Genomic DNA, 19678 nt, shown 5'->3' on the forward strand with positions numbered 1-19678 from the left:
AACACGCGCGCGCTCCCCGGCCCCCGCACCCGCGCCGTCGCCGCCGTAGGGCACTGGGCCCTGGGGGGGATGGGGGGGGAGAGAGACCGCGCCGAGCAGTCCCGGGAGCGCAGCGCGCACTCTGGCGGGTTCTCCGCCTCGCCGCGCGGCGGCTTTGCAGACAAATAAGGAGGCGGAGGCGGCGGTTTGGGGGCGTGCCAGGCGCGGAGGCGGCCCGCCAGCGAGAGGCGGTGCAACCCTACTGTAATAATAAACCTGCGGCCGGGGCATCTGAGGGAACCGGGACAGCCACAGCCCTGCCGCCTTCCCTTTTATGTGCCTGTCCTGAGCACAGCAGAAAATGGTGCCCACCGCAGCCCCGGGGCGCGCACGACGGTCTGTGTCCTAGCTGCTCTGCGCTACCCGCTGTGCCCGCCCCAGCACGGGGGAAGCCCGAGCCTGGAATCCGCCAGGCCGGCGCAGCAGATCAGGAACTGCGGGAGGGAGAATGCACACGCACGGGGTCGCGTGCACAATCTCACGCGCGCACTCGGACACTTTCGGTCGCGCCCGTGCACGCGCACACCCATACTGCAAGAGCGGCCTGGTGGGTGCAACCGGAGACGCTCAGCCCCAGAGCTTCCTTCTTCCCTCAAGGATTTCAAAGTTCTCATGCTCAGCTCCTGTAGAGCAACTTTCCTTAAGTTATGGATTGCTTAAGGGGGGGAAAATCTGTTTTATTTTTAAAAATTCATGTAAAAAATCGCTCTTTCCGTAGTAATGTAATAGCTTATAATTTTGCAACAAATTGGTAGTGTTGCCAAGACAGCAGGATATCTTATACTATGGCGATTGTCAGATGTTTCATGGCAAAGATTAGTTCCTAATTAAACTGCTTTGCCGGGGGTGGGGAGGGAATAAAGATTGCTAACGTCTTCCAAATTTTCTATCTGTATTTTACCTCTAGTCATTAAAAAGAATGTTTTCCATTTTAACAACAAAAAAAGAGACAGATTTACAAAACTCAATTTTAAGTCATATGTTTACAGAATGTCTTTTTTCTTAAGAGTCAAGCACTGGGTATGGAAATAGCAAACCTTGAAAAGTAATCTTTTATAAGGATAATTCTAAAATAATATAAGCTTATTGGAAGACTGGAGTGCTTTTCAAACTACAAAAGCCACTATAGCAACAAGTACCTTTCAGAAAGGTGTGATGCCTGGGAAGCCCCGGAGACCTCTCTTCATTGAAAATTTCACCATCATTTTCACCCCCAGGAGTGTTTGGGAGGGGAGAGTGGGAAATACTTGGGAAGGGTGGCGAAGAACAAAGGAAAGAAACCTAGTTTCATAGAACTCCCCTGGTACATTCATTCCTTTCGGGGAAAACACTGAAAAGAAACTGAGGAGAACAGTAGTCAGGTGTGGGAGAGGAGGCAGTTTCTCCGGTTTGAACCCCTGAAAGGCTGATCAAGGGGATTTCACAGGAGACCTCTGCCATTCAGCCCACAGTTGCTACCACATCAAAGATTACCAAATCCCAATGTGTAAGATGTGTAAGAAGTTGGATCTTGGACAGAAGAGATGCTCAGTGGATATGCCACCAAGCCTGAGGTGATTCCTGAGACCTACTTGGTAGGAAAAAAAGAGAATCCAGCGAATTGTCCCCTGAGCTCCACTTGCCCACCATGGTGGAACAGTCTGCAGAGCACTTCCTGCGCAAGCCGAGGACCTGAATTCCCCTTAGGACAGGCGGAAAGAGGCTCATGAGGCAAGGAATGCAACCTCAGAGCTAGGGGAGCCAAGACCAGAGATTTCCACAGAGCTCTCTGGCCAGCCAGTTTAGCTGGTTAAGTGAGCCCCAAACTCAGCAAGAGACTTCCTCTCAAAAAACAAACAAACAAACAAACAAATAAGGCAGAAGGTGACTGCACTGTGGATGCTGTACAGCAGTTCCCTCGGAATGGACCGCTCCCTTCAGGGTAGAGGCTGGAGCTCGTGAATTTTGCACTTTCCCTGGGGAAAAAATGGAATGTAGAGGATCTCCATTCCTTCCCCAGCTTGAAAGCACAATTAAACAAAGGCCTGGGGAAGGGACTCTGACCAACCAAGCCATGGGGAAGAAATTTCTCCAATGTGTCAAGCTGCCTGCAGAGTGTGCAGAAAGTTCCAGGAATGTAGCTGTCCTGAGTTGTGACCTGAGTTGGGGTTAGCTTTTCTATGATGCAGCTGCTTTTGAGTTGCCCCTGGTCCTGTGAGTGCTTCTCACCCACACTTCTGTCAGTGACCACAGTAAAAACTCACCAGTCCGCCAAGTTGGACCTTGGTGCAATCATCACCTTGGTTTGTCCTGGGATGCCTTTCTGGAGCAGCTAGACATAGGTGCATTATGTCTTCACAGAAAATGGTATTCATAACTTCTGGTCTCCACATGAACCTGTGCGCACACACATAGACCCATACACATCCAACACACACACACACACACACACACATACACACTGGTTCCACATGGACACACACAGGCATTGACACAGACATGTGGATTTTAAAATACTTATGAAAAATTACCTTCAGTTATCTTTTAAAAACCCAAACAATTTTGTCTTTGCTAAATGCTAGTTTTTCATCATTGTAACCATAGACATTCAAGTGACAGATATTTAGGAATGCTGGCTCAAAATCATAGCCCTGTCATCTGTAATAGTCCAGAAAACAGTTATAAATTATAACTATTCAAGATATATCCTTGAGTCCCTTCTAGGTTATAAAGGGATGGGACCAGCTACTCAAGGATAGGAAGGATGTCACTCCAGGTCACCTCACTCAAGAGCTTAAGCAATAGCCGGTTCATGGTTGCATGAGTACTGTGTTCTGCTCACTATTGTCTAGCCTGCAGATCTCACAGCTGACCAGCTCTCCTTTTTAATCGTGACATGCCTGGCTCTGTTAGAAATAAAAGCCATCTGTAACTTCAAAGTGACTACAGTCCAACTTTCCATCCTCATCATTTGTTTCTCTCCTAATCATGGAGTGTATGATCAGACCAAAGTCCCTCACTGTAGTCTGACCAGTTATGTTGACCCCTAGTTGAGAGAAACTGACTTGCACTGTCAGAATCAAGTCTTTTCCTTGGGATGGAAAGTGGCTTCTCTGGAGTCCTGCGGACAGTGTGGAGTAGGGGCAAGCACCTGGATAGGATCAAGATTTTCTTCAGAAAGAGAAAAACTGAAGTAGACGATGTCTTTATCTTCACAGGATTTGCAGTGTGAAGTTAGAGATGGGAGAAAGAACTAAAGCCAAAGATTTTGTGCAATGTAATAAGGACAGTTATAACCTCCTCCTCTGGACACACTGCAAACAGCAAGTTCTAAACCAAACCAGGCTTCACATGAAAGTCCCAGAGGAGCTAATGCCTAAGCTGCATTTGTGGAGAAGGAAGCAGCACTCTGAGGAAAGGGGAGCAAAGTTGATCCAGCATAGGCAGCAGGGCAGGATCATAAACTTAGAAATTCTGCAGCTGGTGACACTAAGTGCTTTGAGAGAAGGAAAGCCCTAGGTTAGGACTTGACTCATGCACTCTGTCCCTGGCTGCAAGTATACCAAGGAATATTCCATCCCAGAGTACATCAGAAGAAAAGGGTGCAGGCAACGCTCAAGAAAAATTATTTCTCAGGTACAGCTTCATGCGACCCAATGCATCTCACACAGGCATTCCTGTGACATTAGTGTTGGGTTTAGAACCACAAATTCCAGGCAGAAGGCTATATAGAGAGTAGTTAAAAGCAGGCCTATGAAGCTTTGGATCAATTATATATATCTTTTTGTTTATGCTTCATCAGCTTTCGGTTAAAGCTTATCCCACAGAATACATAGGTGCCATTGTGGGCAGTGTTTGACATCAACAAGTCTTATAGGTAAGTTTTGAGAATAAATCTGAGGTGACATGCCATGTCGCACCCTTGTTTTTCACTCTGGTCTCAGCTTTTGTCCTTCTCTGGTGAAAATGAATAATGGGCTGGTCCCCGGTGAGTCTCCCAAGTGCTGCTCTGGCTGCTGGGGAAGCCCTTAGCCCCTTCAACTTGCTGCCCCTTGCTTCTTCAAGACTTTAGCTTAGACGCCCAGTGTAGGGAGTCACGCCTGCAATCCTAACACTCGGAAGGCTGAAGTGGCTCTTGAGTTTGAGGCCACTTTGCAAACATAGCAAAACTCTACCTTAAAAAACAGAACAAAATTAAAGTTGGGAAAATTTCTCAACCATGGGAGCATGAGAACCTGTTTTTTTTTTGTTTTGTTTTGTTTTGTTTTGTTTTTGGTTTCTTTTTTTGTTATTGTTGTTGTTTGGTTTGGTTTGGTTTGGTTTTGGTTTTGGTTTTTCAAGACAGGGTTTCTCAGTAGCTATGGAGTGATCTTGCTCTGTAGATCAGGCTGGCCTCAAACTTACAGAGATCTGCTTGCCTCTGCCTCCTGAGCACTGGGATTAAAGGAGTGTACCACCACCACCTGGCTAATTTGCTTTTATGTGTATGGGTGTTTTGCCCATAGAAACCAGAAGATAGTCAGGAAAGCAGTTATAGACTTTGTGAATTGCCATGTAGATGCTAGGAATTGGACCCAAGTCTACACAAGCAGCCAGTGCTTTTAAGCCCTGAGCCATCTCTCCAGAGTACCTGGAGAAGATCTCCAACACCCATGTAAAACACTGAGTGCTTGGCTGAGGAAGCAGAAAAAGGAAGCTCACCAAGGCCCTCTGGACAGCTAGTGTAGTCCGCTTTGTGCTCAGAGACCTTGTCTTAAAAACTTAAGATAAAGAACAGTTGAGGAAGAGATTTGACTTTGACCTCTGACCACTCTCCCATGGACACACAGGTGCACATACATGAAGATGTGTGTACACACATACAAACAGAACAAAGACTTAGAGGTTGAGGGGTATAGCTTAGTGCAAGTGTTTAGCATGAATACATCTCTGGATTCAATCCTCATCACTTCAACACACATACACACACACACAGGCACACACACATACACACACACCAGTCTGTACCTTTTAGAAATCTATCATTAATCTCCTGGTCCAATTTAGAGAGTTTCTGTGCTCCTCTATGCTGAACTGTAGGCTCATCCTTATCATGTGACAGGTGACATCAACTTTTTCCATCTTCTCCACTGCAAGCAGACTACACCATTATGGATCGCCTGCCTAACAGCCATTGTTCCTCTCCCCGTTATTAATGAAACACTGACTCTTTCCTGGTGTTCCTCACCCCGCATACAACCCACAAGTATAGGTGAGATGACTCTGAGAAGCAGAGCCTAATTATTGAGTCGATGTGAACTGACATCCTCGGATTTGATAATAGACTAGAGATAGTGAGACTATTGCTGGAAACTCAACCAACCTAACCGATAGGGAGGAATTAGATTGCATACTCTAGTTACATAATGTAAATGCAATCCTATTGCAACACAAACCAAGAATTAAATTTAACCAGAAAGTGATATAACTGATTGTTTTTCTCCCTAGAAACATATCTTAAATATTTTGGAGTATTTCAAATATTTAGATTTGAGTATGAAGGAGGGACAGAATTGAATGAGTGAACTTAATAAAAATAATAGTTTGCTAACCCCAGTGAGTAATTATGAATGGCTTAAGTTAAGCTGGAGACCCAGAAAAGAGGGAGCATTCCACTTAATTATGCAGATGGGCTTGCAGGCTTCCTTAGGGTCTCCAGGAAACATGAGAGACATGCTGGAGGAGAGGCTAAGACAATGCCAGGCTTCTGGCTTTGTTCCTGGTAAGATAATGATGGTCTTTCCTAAAACTCAAAACACAGGAAGAAAATGAATTTGGGCAGAGAAACTGGTGGTAATAGAGCTCATTTTGTGCCTGTTAAGTGTATAGCCACCATGCACAATGTTCTAACCACTAGACTAGAGGAAGTTTCTTACCAGGGTCTCCTTTATCCTTATGTTTCCTTTCTGATGAAAGATAAATTACATCCCCACAATGGTGTGGGAGAATTGTCTGTATTCTGTCAATCATGTTTTAAATAAATGCTGATTGCCCAGGCAGGAAGTACAGGTGGGTCAACCAGACAGGAAGTAGAGGCAGGGTGATGAGAACAGGAGAATTCTGGGAAGGGGGAAGTCCATTCCTTGCAGTCCTGCCCAGATCACCGAAGAAGCAGGATGTGATCTACCCTGCTGAAAAAGGTACTGAGCCATGTGGCTAACATAGATATGAATAATGGGTTAATATAAGTTATGAGAGTTAATAAGAAGCCTGAGCTAATGGGCTAATCAGATTATATCTAATGTAGACTCTCTGTGTGATTTTCTTTGGGGTTTACTGGCTGTGGGAACTGGGCAGGACATAAACCCCAACAAGCCGGCCCTCATATTATACCTCAACTTCACCTAAAGCTATGATTCTAGTATCTCAGATTATTACTATATCCAGAGAGGTCTTTAAAGTGACAAAGGTCAAATGAGGTTGAATGGTTGGTCCCTAGTCTCAGGGCTAATTGACTTATCCTTTGAACAGGAAATCGCTAAGACTCAAACATAGACACAGGCAGAAGGAGTAACCCATGAAGACATAGGTGGGAAGAGCTATCTACAAGACAAAGAAATTTCTAGAGAAACCAAAATAGGTATTGTCTTGATCTTGTATTAGCAGCTTCTAGAATTATAAGTTAACATATGTCTATTGTCTAAACTATTCAATCTGAGGTATTTTGTTAAGACATGCCAAGTCTAGCAAGCTAAGTACATTCCCTTGCACCATTATATAGAAGAGGAAAAGGCCTGAACCCCATGTGTGTTACAAGAATTGAGCTGTTGTAGAGTAGAAGACGTTGTTGTTCTGGCACATCAAGGGCAAAGTTGTGTCCAACCCTCAAAAGTCACTTAAACATGTACATGAAAGGCGCCATTGTGGAGGCTCAAGTGGAATCCGTGGTTCTCAGAGCAGCATTCCAAAACACATAAAGGAAAGGAAAATAACTCACAACTGCCCCTGTCTACTCGGAGCTTCCCAGCTGTATTTACACAGCTGCTGAAGGCAGCCTGGAGAGAGTCTCCGCTTCGCCATTGAGAGACACACACTGAAAACACGCAGATAGCTAGCTGCCTTCCCATTGAGGGACTCAGTGTGTCATGAGAAATGACATAAAATACCAGGAACCAAGCCACTGAGGACAGAGGCAGTGAAAGGAAATTAGGTAAGAACTTGACAAAATATGAAGAAAAGATGTAGAAATTTGATAAATATGGCTCACGAGTGCCACTGTGCTATCAAATATAATGAAAAAAAAAACCCAAAGTATTTAAAAGATAAAGGATACATGTAAAAGTTAAGAGCTTTTGAAGATCCTGGTATCATGATCTTTTATTTTGCTCAACATCTGGAAATAGTTGAAACTCCCTGGAACAGTCAGGCTAGTCCTGGAGGGGAGAAGAAGGGGGGCTGTGGCAGAAGCAAAGTGAAGAGAGAAGGCAGTTTCCAGGAAAATTCTCCAGCTACCCCACCACACCAAACCAAGCATTCGAGACACATTAAAACGCTTTCCTCTTCATTCTTGAAACTGATCTGAACAACGGGGTGAAAATTTAAAAGTAAAGCTAGTGCTTAATGCTGTGCTAAAATAAATAAAGGAAAATTGTTTTTAACCCCCAGCATCTGTGGTGTGCAAGTGTGTGTGTGTGTGTGTGTGTGTGTGTGTGTGCGTGTGCGTGTGTGTGAACTAATTTGCCTTGACAAAGAATTTTCTACCTTGCTTAAGTTTGAATTTTTAAAGTTGATTAGAATAATGAATGAGTATTTTCTACAACATTGGGAAAATGCCAAAATATACTCAAAGATGCTGAAAACGTCTTTTATTATAGTAGGGTACTGCTTGTTTTATCAATTAGGGAGATTATAACCAAAGGGAGAAAAAAACACTTCTAGATTTACATATTCTTTGGCATTGTGGTATGGTTAGAATAAAAATTTGAACATATGGAATAAAATTTTTAAATTAATGCAAGTACCCGAAAGATAAGCAATGTCCTCTTGTATTAGTGGACATCACCTCAGATCCCAGGATTCACTACAGCTTAAGGCATAGCGGGTTAGAGCTTAGGACCCCTTTTTTTAAGTGTCTTCTTCATCTGCCCACTAAATGTGGTGCTGTTATACTTTGGAGGAAGTGATAGAAAGATTTATCCACGAGCAGCTGGGTGGAAGACAGAAGGGTCTTTGCCATTAGGAGGAGAAGGCTCTTCCTTCTCCTCCTCCTTTTGCTTCTTATTCTTCCTTCTCCTCCTCCTCTTTTTACTCCTCCTCCTCTTCTTCCTCCTTCTTAAAACATGTGAGGTCATTACCCTCCTCTCCTGTGGAAAGACCCTTCCAAGAACGTAATACATCAGACAATGTGGTCCCCTGAGAATTTGTGGAAATACACATGTAAAGAACAGCAAAAGGCATGTGCATGTGTGCGTGTGCTTGACAATAGTAACATCACGTGTTTGCTACACTTTCTTTTCAAAATTCTATCTTTAAAATGTGCTGGGTGATGGTGGTGCACACCTTTAATCCCAACACTCAGGAGACAGAGGCAGGCCAATATTTGTGAGTTCAAGGCTAGCCTGGTCTACAGAGAAAGTTCCAGGCTCCAAAGTTACAGAGAAACACTGTGTCCAACAAAAGAAAGAGAGAGAGAGAGAGAGAGAGAGAGAGAGAGAGAGAGAGAGAGAGAGAAGAGAGAAGAGAAGAGAGGGAGTGAGGGAGAAAGGAAGGAAGGAATCTACCTTTTACTGTATGTCTTAAAAGCTATAAGACATATCTCTTCATTCCCATTTCAAGTTGAGAAACAGAGGTAGAAAAAAAACAAGTGAAAATATCGCAACTTTCACAAGCAAAACTGCTCAGGTAAATCTTGACTAGACTGCATCACTTATTTCACAAGAGCATACATTCCCCAGATGACTGGTTTCAAACCAAGCATTCTCCATGGACAGACACTTTAGTTCAAGAATGACAGAGTCGTTACATTGTCGCTTAGCCTACATACTAACATCAGTAGCCATACTTCACAGATGAATGAAGGATAGAGAGAGGCAAGCCGTCAGATCACAGTGTTCCTTTGGTATCCTCAGAGGATTGATTCCAGGATCCCTCTCTGATTCCCGTGTCTTCAGACATAAAACCTCTTGTGTAAAAAAAAAAAAATGGATGTAATGTTTGCATACACCAAAGTACACACACTTATATACTTTAACTCATCATCAGGTGACTTATAATATCTAATGCAGTATAAACACTGAGTAAATAGTTGTTACACTACATTACTTAGGATTGATGACCAAGGTAGTCCATATAAATCCTATGTGGCTGAAATATTTTTTTATCCAAGGTTGGTTGAATTCATATAGAATGCAATGTACATAGGATCCACTGTGTTTCAACACTGTAAATGAAAGGAAAGAGGCTTGAACTCAGAAAACTTAGATCCAGAATCCAGTTAGCCAGCATGCTCATGAACTATAGCTGCTCTGTTTGACTGGGATGCAATAAGGCTCAGGTTCCTGAAAGTCAGTCCTAAAGAAGCTGGGTGTAACTGTAAATGCCGTTCAGATGCAACTTCTTCTAAGTGGCTTGACAGTGTTTTGTCCTCTTAAGGCAGTAATGTCCGGCACCTTTGTGGACAGATTTCCCCTTGTCTAAGTGTCCCCAGCCCATCACCATCTATAGGGTCCACAGCACCATAAACTTGCTTTATCTAAATTTAAATTGCCTTGAAAAGTTGAGACCATCTTCTATTCCCTATTTTTGTAAATGGGCACTTTCCCATATATTCTCTTAATCAAGGTAAAAAAGTTTCTCAAACCCCTCTTCCTCTTAATCCTGAATGTTCATAAGTTCTGCATATCAAACAGAATCATTCAAGCATTGGCCTGAGCATCGCAATACCTCTCCTACATGCCCTGGCCCATTTAATTACCTTCAAGATTTATCGAGCATTTGTTGACTATGCATTTGTTGACTATGCATTTGTTGACTATGCATTTGTTGACTATGCATTTGTTGACTATGCATTTGTTGACTATGTATTTGTTGACTATGCATTTGTTTACTATGCATTTGTTTACTATGCATTTGTTTACTATGCATCAGACAAGGCGTGAGTCACCTCAGATAGAGCAGTGTCCACACAGTTGCATCGTCCTGGTGGTTTAATGCTGCAAACAGTCAACAAGACACAAACAACAGCAAGTAAGTTATTTTTAGATAAAGAAAATTAATAACAATAACATGATGTGACAAAGAATGCCAGGAAGGGGACTGATGGAAGATGGATTCAGGAAAACCCTTTCTGAGCAGACACTAACTCTGAGATCTGACTCCTGAAATGGAGCCAGCAATTGAAGGACCTGAGAGATGAACATTCTTCTTAGAGTAGAAAGTCAATGCAAAAGTCTTCAGGCATGAGCTAGTGGGAATTTCCATGAGATTGGGGCAGTTTGAATGACATGGTGTGGCTAGAGTATAGGAAGATGCAGAGGAGATGGGGAAGTCAGTCAGTGCCTCTGGTGACTGGGATGGATGGAGGCAGTGTGCCTCTAGGTGACTCTGGGATGGATGGAGGCAGTGTGCCTCTGGTGACTCTGGGATGGATGGAGGCAGTGTGCCTCTGGGAAGCAGGAACTGAGTGGAAGGAGGAAAGACGGAAAGGAATAGCTGTTGAGTCTGTGTCTTCTGGGAAGCTGGATAAACACATTCCTTTGCATGGCTTCCCTAAATGTAATAAAGTTTGTTGTGATATAGTCTTCTTTATTATTAATTAAAGTATGATTTTATTATTAGTTAAGATATGGTAAAAGTGATTGCACTATTTCCCTCTCTGCCTTCCCTTCATCTAGCCCCTCCCAAGGCCCTTCCTTCCAACTCTTTTCATGCCCCTCTCAAACTGATAGTCTCTTCCTCCCTGATTATTATTGTTACAACACACACACAAATACACATACACAAATTTAAAAATACAACTTGCTGAGTCTGTTATTGTTGTTTGTGTATGTACAGTGTCAGCACTTACTACTGTGCACTGGACAACCAATCAGAGGGCTCATTCCTGAGAGAGGCTAATTCTCCTTCTCTTAGCCATCATCCTCCTCCCACAGTTTGCTGTCCAGAGACGTGACCCCTTGAGATTTTCCTGATCCTACTGCAGCATGTCTAATGGTGCTGCTGTTTTTTGGATCCTGTTTCTTCAGCCATTTCCTTGAGAGAAAGGTTCACAGTGATTTTTCTGGTATTGTGGATTTTTGCAGTCTTTGAACCCGCTCTTCTAGGATGTTCCCTGAGCCATAGATGCAGGAACTGCGGTGAAAGTGTATCCTTTGGTGCTAAATTCTTTGAATTTGATCTTGGATTACCAAAGAAATAATCTGGCTAAAATCACAGATAACACATACAATTAATAAACAACAAAGGGTTTAAAAGCAATATTTTCTGACCAGAGGTTTTATTGTATGTTATATACACAGGTAATTTGAATATATGCACATGTATTATGTGACTATATATATATATATGTTCTAGTGGAATATTTAGAAACAGAACTTTACTGAAAACCAGCATTTCTCTATTCCAGTGTAAACCAACATCAGGTAAAAATCCATAAGAGAGATCTCTGTGACTTTAGTTACAGTGAGTGAGTAAAAATTCATGGTTGTAGAATGATTTTTTAAATCTCCCTTTAAAATAGGAAAAGTTTCAGAGGAAGTGGCAATATTATAGGTTTTATTGACTTTGAAACTAGGACATTCTCCAGACTCTTTTCACTGTTAACACAAAAATCCCAGAACTAGAATCTGTGATAGAATTACTGTGTGAAAACGTAGAAGCCATGTTGTACACCTAAATGTAATACTTCAGTTGCCCTCGAGCTGTGACTTGTAAACTATGATTTTAAGCCCCACCAAGACCTTATATTTATAGTCCCTCTCCCAAAAAAAATCATAAGAAATGAGAAGATGAAGAGGCTGTGTTTTTTTTACTTTAAAGTTAGAGTTCTTAGATAGATTTGAAACATTATTTCTTTGATATTTTATCCATCTTATATCACTAAATATATAGAAATAATTTTGAGAATATTTTATCATTAATGAGAAGTTCTTCTCAAAAAAGAAGTTACATTTCTATTTAACAAATATTCTAGTTTTCTTAAAGTTCAGAATTTCAATTACAATATCCTCATGGTGTCTGGGATAACATCAGTATGTAGTTGATGAGTGTATGCCTAGCCCTCCACCAAGGAACAAGTGGATGGCCTCAGATACGTAAAAGCCTCATTCAGACAGCCATTAACACATGACAGGGATCTGTTGGCCAGCGGGAACAGTATGGCACTTATGAAGAACACAAGTGAAATCTCCTTCACAGAGCATCACAGGTAAGTTACTTTAATGAAAAGACAAATTCTCTTTATTATATATTAATAATCATGAGTTTCATACAAATTAATCTGTGTTTCATGGTACAAAAGCTTTGGACTAGGTAACTGTGGAGGCCCAAAAATGTGAGCCTATTGTTACTTTGTCTGATGGTCAGAGAGTTTGGAGGTTGTTCAAAATGGTTGACAAGTGTAGCTACACATCCCAACTCAGGATGTGCTTACTAGTTTGTCTGTTTTTGTTTGACATTAAGATGGCTCATACAAGTAGATCCAGATGGTCAGGATATGCAAGCGTACTTGTGGAGGTTACCTGGGGAGTGGCTGTTTTTAGTTTGCTTCACTGCCTAAACAACAAAAATGCTAATGACTTGATGCCTAAAGCAATTAACTGCTTGAGTGGTCCTTTGTATCACATTAAAGAAGTCTTTTGTTGCCTTCTTCCCTCTTTTGTATTGGGGTATAAGAGTATATATATAAAAAAAATCAAATGCAGATGATTTCAGTATTCACTGAAATGCTCTCCTTTTACTATTTTATGGTTTCTAGTTATTATTTTCACATGGATGCATATTCCTTACTTATATTTCTAAATCCCTGTGCCCCGATCCTAGCAAGAGGCACCAACATATGGTGCTCAACGTGGGGCTGATCAGTAAACCCCCAAATGCACAAAAGTGTGGCCAGGCATACAAGAAAGTACATAAGGGACCCCACAAAAATTTGTACTACAGGTGGAGAGGTGAATAATGAGCACCAATAAAAGCAACACATAAACAGAAGGACATCCCATGTCAGTTACCTCCACAGTTTCACTATACATATATTTCTGTGCACTTATCCATCACCAAAACCCTGAAAAGACACGTGAAAGAGTTAAAACTTGAAAAACAATTAACTTTTCACGACACATTTCTATTACCTACGTTCTACTCTTTCCCATACCTAATATTTACCTTCCTTGTTCTCCTTTCTATGTGCTATCCTGTAACCATACATATATTTTTATTTGGTTTATTCAGACACACACACACACTCACACACACATGCACAGCTAGGATCCGCATATAAAGGAGAATGTGCATTTGTTTTTTCTATTTCTGAGGTTGTGTGGCCTCACTGAATAGTAGAGTTCTAAGTCTACAAATTTTTCCACAACTCCTTTGAGATACCACCTAACCCTAGTTAGAATAGCTATCAGGAAATCTGACAGCCAATTTTGAACAGAATGTGAAGAAAGAGGAGTATTTATTCACTGCTGGTAGGGGTGCAAATTAATGCAAGCCATTATGAAAATCAGTTTGGAGTTCCCTCAAAAAAAATTAAAAATAGAACCACCATTTGACTCAGCCATTTCATACCTAAGCAAAAACCAAAGGAGCTGCACCACCATAGAGATATTTCCACCCTCATGTTTATTGTTGCTTTATCCGTTACAGCAAGAAAATTGTACCAGCCTAGCTGTCTATCAAAAGATTAATGAGTGATGAAAATGTGGCGCATATATAAATAGAATACTATTTAGCTCTTAAAATATAACTTTATTTCAGCTGGTAGATATAGTCACATCTCTTGTTCTGGATGCAAACAGATGGTTGAGGAGTGTGCAGGTTATTGGGCATGTGTGCTCTGTTTAATTCTCCAAGCTTTCACTTATTTTTTTCTTTTCACTTTTTGAAAGAAATTGTTGCTTGACCCTCTCTATACTGTATTCTTGAATTAGAAGCAAATTCCTCGGTCAAGGAAGGAATAGCCCTCTGAACCATCATGTCTGGGGATGTAGAATCAATCACTCAAATCCATTAAAACATGAATCCTAAAGCAAACCGGATAATCATTATTTGGAAGTTACTTCATGGTCTTGACCATAAAAAATCAATAGTGGTAACTGGGGGGCTTTTGTTTGCTCATATCACAGAGCAGAAACTAAGTCACCAAAGTCATTTGCTCCAGAAATCTGGAGGTGATTACTTACGAAGAATAGTTAATAGAGAGGGGTTATCTTAATTTGTTGGAAGAGTTGAGACCTATTGCTTTCAGCTGTACACCAGAGATCAGTAAGAATTGCCTCTGTGTTAGTTCAAATGTTCAAAATTCCCATGCAGAAATGTTGCTTTACTCTCCACAAAGGAGACCCTAGGACCAATGACGAAGTTTGAGATCATCTGAGATGCCTCATCCCTACAGAGAAGCGTTTTTCTTTATAATAATAGAATTCTGAGCATCACTCAGCCACTGTTCTCAGCATTTGGCCAGCTGTGGCTCCCTGTCATGGCTGCTGTCTCTTGCAAAGGGAACCTTCTCTGTTGAGGAGTGAGAGCAACACTCACCTGTGGGTATTAGGAGGACTAGTAAGAATGCTGTTAGAAATTAAACTGGATCAGGAAAGTGGCAACAGTAGGTTCCAAGGCATTTCTAGCCATGGGTTGTTGAACAGGCATAAATTCCCTCCTATCACATGGGCCTTAAATACAAGTATGTGCCTGTTAGTTATAGCCAAGATAGACGTGCCAATAAGATACCTTTGGGGGCATCTTGCTCCTGTATTCATTGTCGAATTTTGTAAACAATGCAGTTGCTAAGACTGCTGGCTGATTTTTCTCCCTTGGCAGATTGCATAGCACCTTTCAATACATCGAGTGCTGATCCTCATAGAGGTGGCTTCCAGGTCAGTATCAGCTCAATTCTTCCTGTGTCCTGTGTCAGAAATACACTGTCTTTAAATGCTGGGAAGAAACCAAGGGCAGCAGCAATAGCCTATATTGTTTTGAAAGTCTCTTGGCTTCACTGACCATCAATTTAAATAGTACTCATGTCTGGTACGGTGGATTTGATTGGATAGACTATGGTCTTGGTAGGAAGTATTATCACCCTAAATGGTACAACTTCATTCAAGCAATATATGCAAGTATACATACACACACACACACACACACACACACACACACACATATATGTCTGTATACATAGATACATATATGATGCAATTTTAGATAAACATATCTAAATATACATTTATACGTAGATACATTTATATGTTATATATACAAAATAGTTACATTTATATGCAAACAAACATACATATGTATACCTATATAATGCGATTTTAGATAAATAAATTATTTTTCTGTGAGTTTTTCAAACATTGTTTGTTATTTATCCTTCTTTCTTCTCCCTCCGTATTCTCCTCTCTTCTCTTCCACAGTTATCACTTCTCCAAATTTTCTAATTTCTCCCTTCAAGGAATACGTGTCCTGCTATTTCCTTCTCTAGAACTCCTTCTTTCCTCCCACCCCATCACTGGTCTCTTTTACTTTTCCGGTTTCTGTATTACTCAGAATTATGTACTTGCATCAGAAGATCTGGAGCTAGGAACCACAGTTAAACGAGAACATGTGGTGATTGTCTTTCTGGGACTGACTTACCTCTCTCAGGATGGGATTCTCCAGTTCCTTCCATTTACCTGAAAAGTTCATCATTTCATTTTTCTCTATAGCAGACTAGAATTCCATTGTCTAATGCACATTTTTGTTATCCATTCATCAGCTGAAGGATACTTTAGTCTGTTTCCATTTTCTGTCTATGCATAGAGCAGAAACGAACATGGGGAGCAAGCATTTGTGGAGGATGCTGAGTCCTCTGGGCACAGGCAGAGGAGTAGTATACCTGACACATCTACAATACAACCCCTGTACCTAAGGCTCAAGACGCATCTTGAAGAGGAGGTGAGAAGATTGTAAGGGCCAGAGGAGCAAGGCAACTGCTGAGAGACTGTATCTTATAAATAGGACATAGACGTTGTACCCACAAAAATATCAACAATGTGGTAGCCTAAACAAGGCCTACATAACGGCCACACTAGTTTCCCTGCCAATGTGGTTGGGGGAATCTCACAAGGTCAACACCTCTAGATGAAGAACTACAGGTATTAATGTCTGCTGAGAGGAAGAGAAAACAGTTTCCTCCAAGGAGGAGCTCCCTCAGTTGTCTATCCAACACTGAATGGCCAGCCCAAAATAGATACATATGAACAACACTAAATGAATTCACACACACATATATTTACATAGCTGTAACAAGTAATGTATAAAGAAAAACAGGGAGAATACCTGCACGCAGGAGGTGGCCTTGGAAGGAAAAGATTGGGGAGGAGCGCGGAGGGAAAGGCAGGACATGATAACAAGGGATTGAAGATGATGAAAACATAATACATTTATGAAACATCATAATGAAACCCATTACTTTGTACTAATGTAAGTAAAATATGGTGTCTTCCCTATTCTTTACTGTATTTTTCTTCTAGAGATGCTGTCGGGTCATACTTGTCTCGTGGCATCCCAGACTTTAATCTGTTTTATCCTTGGCCCCCTACATTATACAATAATTCTAAGATGCTTAGAGCGACCAGAAGGGTTAAGCACAGATTCAGACACACAGAACTTCATCCCCAGACCAGAATATAAAAGAGAAATGTGTGTGTGTATCAACAAATGACATTATGAATCTTTTCGCAGCAGCATTATTTAAATTAGCCCTAAACTAGAAATGTTCCATATGCTCATCAACAGGAGGATGAGCATATAAACATCAGTCTATTCATATAATGGAATAATACTTAGCAACACAAACAGTAGCCCAGTGGAAACATCAGTCTTTACACAAACATGGAAAATCACTCAAGCCTACAGAGGGGGCAAAGAAAGATCCACATATGGTTTCAGTAGTGTGAAGTCTCCATTTCAACTTTTATCACAATAGTTGGTACTGCGTGTCTCCTTTGAGACTCGGTACACACGAAATTATTTATGATTCTGTTGAAATAAGAGCGGAGGGGCTGCGTCCCCAGCACCCTGCCGCCCACATGGCTAGTTTAGCTTATGTCCCGAAATAATTACACGGAAACTGTATTCTTTTAAACACTGCCTGGCCAATTAGTTCCAGCCTCTTATTGGCTAGCTCTTACATATTGATCTAACCCATTTCTATTATTTTATGTAGTCCACGAGCCGGCTTACCAGGAATGATCTTAACCTGCATCTGCCTGGAGTGCGGGAACCATGGCGACTCACTGACTCAGCTTCTTTCTCCCAGCATCCTGTTCTGTTTTCTCTGCCTACCTAAGGGTTGGCCTATGAAATGGGCCTAGGCAGTTTCTTTATTAATAAGAAATCATTCCCACATCATGATTCTTTCCCATGGAATATATAATTAAAACCATTCCTGGTGCTCAGAATAAAAATTAAATATATTACATACAATGAATGCCGTAGGCTATGAGAGTTTTATTTTCTCAAGAAACCCTAAATGAGGCTGCGTACTCTACCGCATTTTATACGAGTATGAGCTTACATATATACTTACATGAAACCAACAGTGATTGTCTCAAGAGGGAACTGAATAATGCACTTCTCACCGTAGAACATACTGCACAATTGGAACTGTGTGCTATGTGAGTGCAAGCATAAATTTCCCTTCAAATGTGATAGTGAGATATAGAATAGGAGAAGCTGAAGACAATAAAACAATACTTTGGTGTAGCTGTGCATTAGTTAGGATGCGCATGTTTGTGATTTAGCAGTGGAAACATGCGTGCTCAGAGGCCATCCCCCAGCTGATTCCCGAACTCTTTAAACTGACTACTGAGATTAACCATTACACCCCTCAAAAGTTCCAGCTGTCAAATATCTCCAGAGAAGTTCCAATATCATATGATTTCATAAGAAAGTTCTCTGAGCTGGGCACGGTGTGGCCATCTGATTTCTAGGAGACTGAAGCAGGAGGATCCCCCGAACCCAAGAATTTGAAGCTATCTAAGTCAGCATAGTAGGGTCTGGTCACAAAAACTAAGCCATGAAAACTATTAGGTTACTTTAGAAAAGAGGCTCACCATGGCAACTTCATTCAGTACTAGAGTACATTTGATTTCTCTACACACTCAATAGAACTGTGGTTATCACACATAAATCTATCAATATTTCATCCCAGATGGGGTTCATAAGGCCCATCTTCGTCCTGGGTGTTTATTGGCAGTTCATGGTTGCTGGGGAAGACAATGTCATTGGCTTCAGTGGCACAACCACTGTCCAGTGAGCAATCTCTCACCGACGTTCTTGCAAAGTACTCTAAATTAACCCAGTGGGTCACAAATAAGAAGGCATGGATGGAGGAGGGCAAGTATTCTGGAAGAAGAAGGGTTTGATTGGGAAAAAGAGGAGGAAGATGGAAAGGAAGGGGGATAAAAATAGCCAAAGTGCATTATCTACTCGTATAAAATTGTCAAAAAATTTCAAGTCAGAAGAAATCTCAGATTTTGAAAAGGGAAGTAACAGATAATGAAACTCCCAGACTAGAGGAACAGCAATCACGCTTCCTTGAAATCCACTCACACAGTTGTTTTCGCCACTAACAGCGTGCATACTCAGAAAATAGTTAATCATTTACCGGCAACAAAAATGAAAAAAATCTCACTGCCTTTCTCATGAGAAATGAAGCATAATAATCTTCGAGTGGTTGCAGACTAGCTGAAGCAGTAAGTGTTGGAAAACATCAGCAAAGCCTTCAGCATGAGGGGCCCCCAGACTCCCCAAGGTCAGGTGGCAGGAACCACCTGGTTTCCACAAGTGCATTTCTCTCCGCAACCGTCAGAAGCCAGTTCCCATCACGTCACCCCTCCTAGCAGCCCCTCTGTGCTTCTGCTGCCCTCAGTGGCTTTGTTCTGCATTGCTTAGGCTTTTTTTCCCCAGTTTTTCAAGACAGGGTTTTTCTGTTGCATTAGAGCACGTCTTGGAACTCGCTTTGTAGACTAGACTGACCTTGAACTCACAGAAATCCACCTGCCTTTTGCCTCCCGAGTGCTGGGATTAAGCTCAGGCATTTTAAAAGCTGTCTTTCCATCTTTTATCATTGTCCTAGGAAAACAATCTGATTGGATTGTGTTGAGTCCAGCATTCGGCTGGAGACAGGTATGGAGGGCTTCCGATCAGCACGACCCTTAGCCGGTCTGTGGAGTATGGGAAGATTTAGGGCAGCCTCACTAAGAAGGCAGGAAAGCGTAGAGCGATAGCATCGACTGGAAGCAAATGGCTGCAATTCACATTATAGCTGTCATGTGGGAAGCATTATCCTCCCAGAGCCAGGCTGTTTAGGGGCTAATTTAGAGAGCATGTCTTTTACATTGAGTATTTCCATAAAAGCCTCTCCTAGATTGATCTATTCCTAAAATGTGTATAGTTTAAATTGAAGGATGGGCTTAGAAAA

The sequence above is a fragment of the Microtus ochrogaster genome, chromosome 18, assembly GCF_000317375.1.
Source record: "Microtus ochrogaster isolate Prairie Vole_2 chromosome 18, MicOch1.0, whole genome shotgun sequence".
NCBI lineage: Eukaryota > Metazoa > Chordata > Mammalia > Rodentia > Cricetidae > Microtus > Microtus ochrogaster.